General features: G+C 44.8%; 1 protein-coding gene across 1 annotated transcript in view; it reads right to left on the bottom strand.

The window, feature by feature from the left end:
• CCM2L (CCM2 like scaffold protein) overlaps positions 1–6,007 on the bottom strand; it is an 881,881-nt gene that overhangs the window by 188,058 nt on the left and 687,816 nt on the right. The gene's annotated exons all lie outside the window — the stretch shown is intronic.

Consider the following 6,007-nt stretch of genomic DNA (forward strand, 5'->3'; position numbering starts at 1 on the left):
TCTACTCGCAGATTCTCCCGGTGAGATTAGCCAACATTTAAGGTGGCTGTTTCTCCAAGATCAGAGGCAGTAATGGTTCTGAACCCCGGTCGCTGAAAATTGGAGAAAAGGAGCGTGATCTTGTGCTCACTTTGGGGTATCTAGTTGTCACCATGAGAGAACACAAAGCTAGACCATTGCAGGCCGTTGACCTGATCCAGAAGACTCTCCTTATATTATCAAGGAGTACTGTTTCATTGTTTCAACCCTACCTGTCCTTCCTCCAAGGAACCTGGAGCAACTGATCTTGTGGTTCCAGTCCCAGGGGTCTCCTACCCAGTTCAGGGCTGGACAGTTTAACATTCATAACAGAACTGCATCATGTACCAGAGCCAGTGTGGTGTAGTGGTTAAGAGCGATAGACTCGTAATCTGGGGAACCGGGTTCGCTTCCCCGCTCCTCCACATGCAGCTGCTGGGTGACCTTGGGCCGGTCACACTTCTTTGAAGTCTCTCAGCCCCACTCACCTCACAGAGTGTTTGTTGTGGGGAAGGAAGGGAAAGGAGAATGTTAGCCGCTTTGAGACTCCTGAAGGGGAGTGATAAAGCGGGATATCAAATCCAAACTCTTCTTCTACCTCTAGAAACTGTATTCTCAACATGTACGGTTCTGCGGCCCAGATAAAGGTTACACATTTGTATATATGCCAGCAATTAGGGTGGAATCTGCAGGCATGTTCAAAACATTGTGAAAATGTTTTTTTTAAAAAATAAAATAAAAAATAGTTTTGAAAAATGCATTGAATTTGCTGTAGCTCAGAGCTGCCGCCTAGTGTCACAATTGTATATTGCACTTGACAACACAGTCAAAACTTTTTATTTGCAGCTGTATAGCTGCACTCCTGTTCATAGAATCATAGAAGAGACCCAGAGGGTTGTCTGGAATTTCAACAAGCAGTCCCTCATCCAATTTGGAACCATGTCAGACCCTGTTTATCTTTGCAAATGTGCTTGCAGTTTTATTGCTGCACAACTTTATCCTTTGCTCTTCTTTACTGCACTCCCAACTCCTCTCTCTCTCTCTCTCTCTCTCTCTCTCTGTCTCTGTCTCTGTCTCTGTCTCTGTCTCTGTCTCTTCCTGCCCTCCTTCTGCCTGTCCTCTGATAAAACAAGCACTTTCCTACAAACTCCCAATGCATAATGTACCTGCTAGCCCCAAAGTCACCATGACGACTTTTTGCATTCTGCCTCCTCTTAGCATGACATGTGGCTTAAATTCCACCTTAGAAGATTTCCACCTTTATCTGATAGGGCTTTAAGATTTCACAATTAGCAGGGGTTTAAGAGAACTCTGTAGAACACTAAAGATGACTTTGTGGTATGTAATACAATCACTCCATATCCTTCTCTGCGAAGACAGGAAGTCCCTGAGCACCGACACTCTGTGCAGTAAGGACGTCAAAAACATTTCAGCGTGATTTGGTGCCATCGTGAGATCCCCTTTCACCTCTTCCAGTCTCTGCAGATTTAAAAACAACAATGTCGCAACAACCCAATTTGAGCTATAAGTGTAAAAAGCTCTCTTTTTGCCTAATGCGAAGATTACGGAATAACTGCCTTCCTCACCTTCTTGACCAAAAGAGGAGGAAGTATTATTGGCTATATTTTATTATTATTATTCCACCACCACCACTGTTCCTCTGGATTTATTCTATGGATCACAGAGCAGAGCATCGCCTGACCTCTGCGAGTGCAGCTTTCTCCCGACTGAAGTGCAGAGTGTTTGAGGACCGGGACATTCGCAGGGAAACCAAAATGCTTGTTTACAAAGCTATTGTACTATCAACCTTACTGTATGCTTGTGAAACATGGATCACTTATAAACCCCATCTCCAACTCCTTGAAAGATTCCATCAATGGTGTCTCTGAAAAATTTTACACATCACTTGGGAAGACAGGCGAACTAATCCCAGTGTACTGGAAGAAGCAAAGATCACCAGTGTTGAAGCAATGATCCTTCAACATCAACTTCCTTGGACTGGTCATGTTGTGCGGATGCCTGGTTATCGTCTTCCGAAGCAACTACTCTATTCCGAACTTAAAAATGGAAAGCGTAATGCTAGTGGTCAACAAAAGAGGTTTAAAGATGCTAAGCTCGTGTGTGTGTCCCAACATGAAGCTGAAACATCATAGCCCCTTGCTATGGCCAACACTTTAAGAATCCTTGCAGAACCACTCAGATGCACGTTCCTGCCTTCTTCCCTCACCCCTGAAATGTTTTGCTTTACTCCATGACAGAGGCAGCCCACGGTCCCACCAGCATCGAGCAACAGCCACAATCCACAACAGGCAATGGCCACAGCCAACCCACACATGGAGCCACACAGCCCAAGGGCACAGACTCTGCAGCGCCCATCTTTTGCACCCATCACACGCCAGAGGTCTGCGCCTCATGCTGCCAAGTGCACATGAAGCTTCCGCATCTGTGCATGGAAGTGCATTGTGGAACATCATCTCCACGGCCCATGAGTGCAGAGCCCATTGTTTCCGAGGTGCTTTTGAACTTGTGCACTATTGATGATAACATCACAGGCAGCGCATGGTGCAACAGAGGTGATAGTGATCTCTGGTTCTTGGCGTGCTTTGCTTGTGTCATGGAAACCTGGCTGCAGCTGTTGGCTTTGTCTATGTACTCAGAGAGTAAGAACAGGTAGTATGGTGAGAAAAGGGGATTCACTCTGTGTAATCTGCAAGAAGCAGGAATCTGTAGGCCAGTACTGATGGGAGTTTATGGAGGTTGTTGGGGGGAGGTTGGGGGGGGACAAATTGGAGAAGAGGTCTAGCACACCTCCAGTCTTGAGAAAGCCAGGAGAAGGAGGCCATGCTGTGGTGCAGTTCCCCTACATTTGTCATTCTAAGAAAAATGAGAAACTGATCTCTCACAGAGTCACATCTCCCATATTTTTTTGCATTGGTGCAGCAACAATGAGCCAGTTTTGAAAGTGGTTTAAATTTCCTGACATATTCTGTGAGCGGGTCTTTGCCTCTGCTTTGACAACTTCTCATGCGAGAAGAAAGGGGAGAAGAGAGAAAGGGCAGCAGAAGAAAATGGGAAGGAACTGGAAGAGTTAGGGTAGCAAAGTCCAGTTTGCAAAGAGCAAATCGGTTAAGGCCTTGATTGTCTAAGACATTCAGAAAATCTTGCCTAATGGAGGTCTCAGGAGCATCTCTCCTAGTTTGCACTACAGTGGTACCTTGGTTTTTGAATGTAATCCATTCTGGAAGACCGTTCGACTTCTGAAATGCTCAAAAACCAAAGCATTCACTTCCAGAAGCATTTACTTCTGGAAAACTCAATATGGAAGCTGCGTGGCATGTTCAACTTCTGAAAAGCGTTTGAAATCATTTAAAAACCGAGGTACCACTGTATATTAATGTTGTTGTTGTTGTTGTTTAGTTGTTTAGTCGTGTCCAACTCTTCATGACCCCCTGGACCAGAGCACGCCAGGCACTTCTGTCTTCCACTGCCTCCCACAGTTTGGTTAAACTCATGTTGGTAACTTCGAGAACACTGTCCCACCATCTCGTCCTCTGTCGTCCCCTTCTCCTTGTGCCCTCCATCTTTCCCAGCATCAGGGTCTTTCCCAGGGAGTCTTCTCTTCTCATGAGGTGGCCAAAGTCTTGGAGCCTCAGCTTCAGGATCTGTCCTTCCAGTGAGCACTCAGGGCTGATTTCCTTCAGAATGGAGAGGTTTGATCTTCTTGCAGTCCATGGGACTCTCCAGAGTCTCCTCCAGCACCAGAATTCAAAATATATTAATAAGCTGCCTCAAATGACTGGAGAACCAGAGCAGAAACATCTTAATAGACACGGTTTTGGATGTTGTCCTTGTCAAACCTGAAAACCATCCTTATAATTCCAAAACAGTATTGCTGGACGTCCACCAGCCAAAGGATTACGATTGAAGCAAATGCTCTGATTTGGTAGTGAAGCCCAGATAAGTCTGAGACATTGTTATTAGTAGTAGAAGAAGAAGAGTTTGGATTTGGGGGTTGCTTTCTTTTTGACTTTGTTAGACATTTTTGTGTTGTATATTGCAAGCTGTCCTGTGATCCTCAAACGAAGGGCAGGACAGAAATTAAGTACATAATAATAAATATAGGTACACATTTAGTAGAGCTGGTTTCAAAGATTATTGCTGGCATTTGAAGCCCATTCAAAAGAAGTGCATTTTCCATGGCACCAGCTTAATATTTTACTTAAATCTTCAGCCCGCTAAGCAACACAATTGAAGGCATTGGAGAACAATGTAAATCACATTGTGTTACATATGGCCTACATCAAGGGACATTTAGATCCCCTGCAACGTCTTTACAATGGAGCCAGGAGGAGCTACCCGGCTGATGTTTATCACTGTATCAGTCCAGTTGTGGCCGCTATATAAAGCTCAGAGGAAATTGCTTTCTCCAGCCTGGGAAGGTCAGGAAGTTCAGGAGTGACCAGTCAGGACAAAGTTCTAGTCACAGGTAGGTAGCCGTGTTGGTCATACCAATAACAAACTTAGTTGGTCTCTAAGGTGCTAGTGGAAGGAATTTTTTATATTTTGTTTCCAGTAAGGACAAAGGTAAGGAAAGTTGCAGGTAGATGGTTGAACTGGCCAATGAGTGGGGGGAATGGGGCAGAGGGTTGGTTGGAAAGCAGCCTTGGCAGGTAAGCCTCTACTCTAGACATCAGCATTAATTGCAAGATGCTGCGATTTCTGTGCGAAGGCTCTGAAAGGGAGTGGGGCGGGAGCAGTGGCGTAGCGTGGGGGGTGCAGGGGGGGCCGGCCGCACCGGGCACAACATCTGGGGGTTAGGGTTAGGGGGCGCAAATCCACGGGTTAGGGGGCACAAATCCACAGGTTAGGGGGCTCAAATTACTTGCCTTGCCCCGGGTGCTGACAACCCACGCTACGCCACTGGGCGGGAGTGTCACAGAATAGAACAAAAAGAATCATTTGAGTCCCATGGATGCATTAAACTGCATGGTGTGGTTTAGGGTCACTTGCTGGCACATTTTCCCCGGCCAATCAATGGGACCACAAACCTGATAACTCAGTAGAGATTTGAGAGGTCTTTTCACTGAAGGTTTTGCTTGCGCTGAAGGTTGTCAGTTTTTGGAAGGATCAAACCAATGACATGAATACATGCAGAGAACTTTGCGTGCTAATAACCAGCGCGATAACAGTAGAGAAACAGACAGGGCCCTTTCGTTGTAGAGATGTTTCACAGCGGAGCGTGGCCCTCGTATTCCCCCAGAAATGTGCAATTCAAGGTGAATGTGGAAATGGCAACTTAAATTGACAGAATATGCACAACTCGCAGACTTATAGTATAAGAGAACAAGAAGAACATACATTTAAAGAAGATTGGAAAATGTTTATTGAATATAGGGGAGATAATTGTGTACACCTGAAAACACCGGCAGCCTTAAGATAAACTCAAAAGTGTAAATAAGTTTGATGGATACAATAATGGAATACTGATTGGTGTAGTTTTTTGTAAAATATGCAGGGATTTATGATATGTAAAGTGAACCATGGAAAGAGAAGAAGGGAAGTCACTGATATCGTAAGGATGTAAAATGAGAATTTTAAATTGCAAAACAGAAAACTTAATAAAAATTAGATAGCTAGATGATAGAACCTTTACCAACATTTTCCCCCGCTTGAGTGACAGGAGGCATCCTTTTCAGATATTTAAAAGGGCTAAAAAGGATGTAAATGAGAAAAGGATAGTGTGACTACACTCCTACTTTAACCTACTCATTAGAATATGTACAGAGAATCCCATACGCACACACTTACACACACAAAGGCACACATGTGGCGGGATCTCTCCATTGTATCAGGAATTCTGCAAAATCCTGTGGATCTCCTTGCTTATAAATCTGTGTGTGGCCAATGAGCCTGGTTCAAATCAAGTCTCCAGTGACTAGGAGAACGGGATTCGTCAGCCCCAGAGATCTCTCTCAGGAGCTTTTTACCG

This window comes from Podarcis liolepis (genome assembly GCF_965112155.1).
Source record: "Podarcis liolepis genome assembly, chromosome: 6".
Classification (NCBI taxonomy): Eukaryota; Metazoa; Chordata; class Lepidosauria; order Squamata; family Lacertidae; genus Podarcis; species Podarcis liolepis.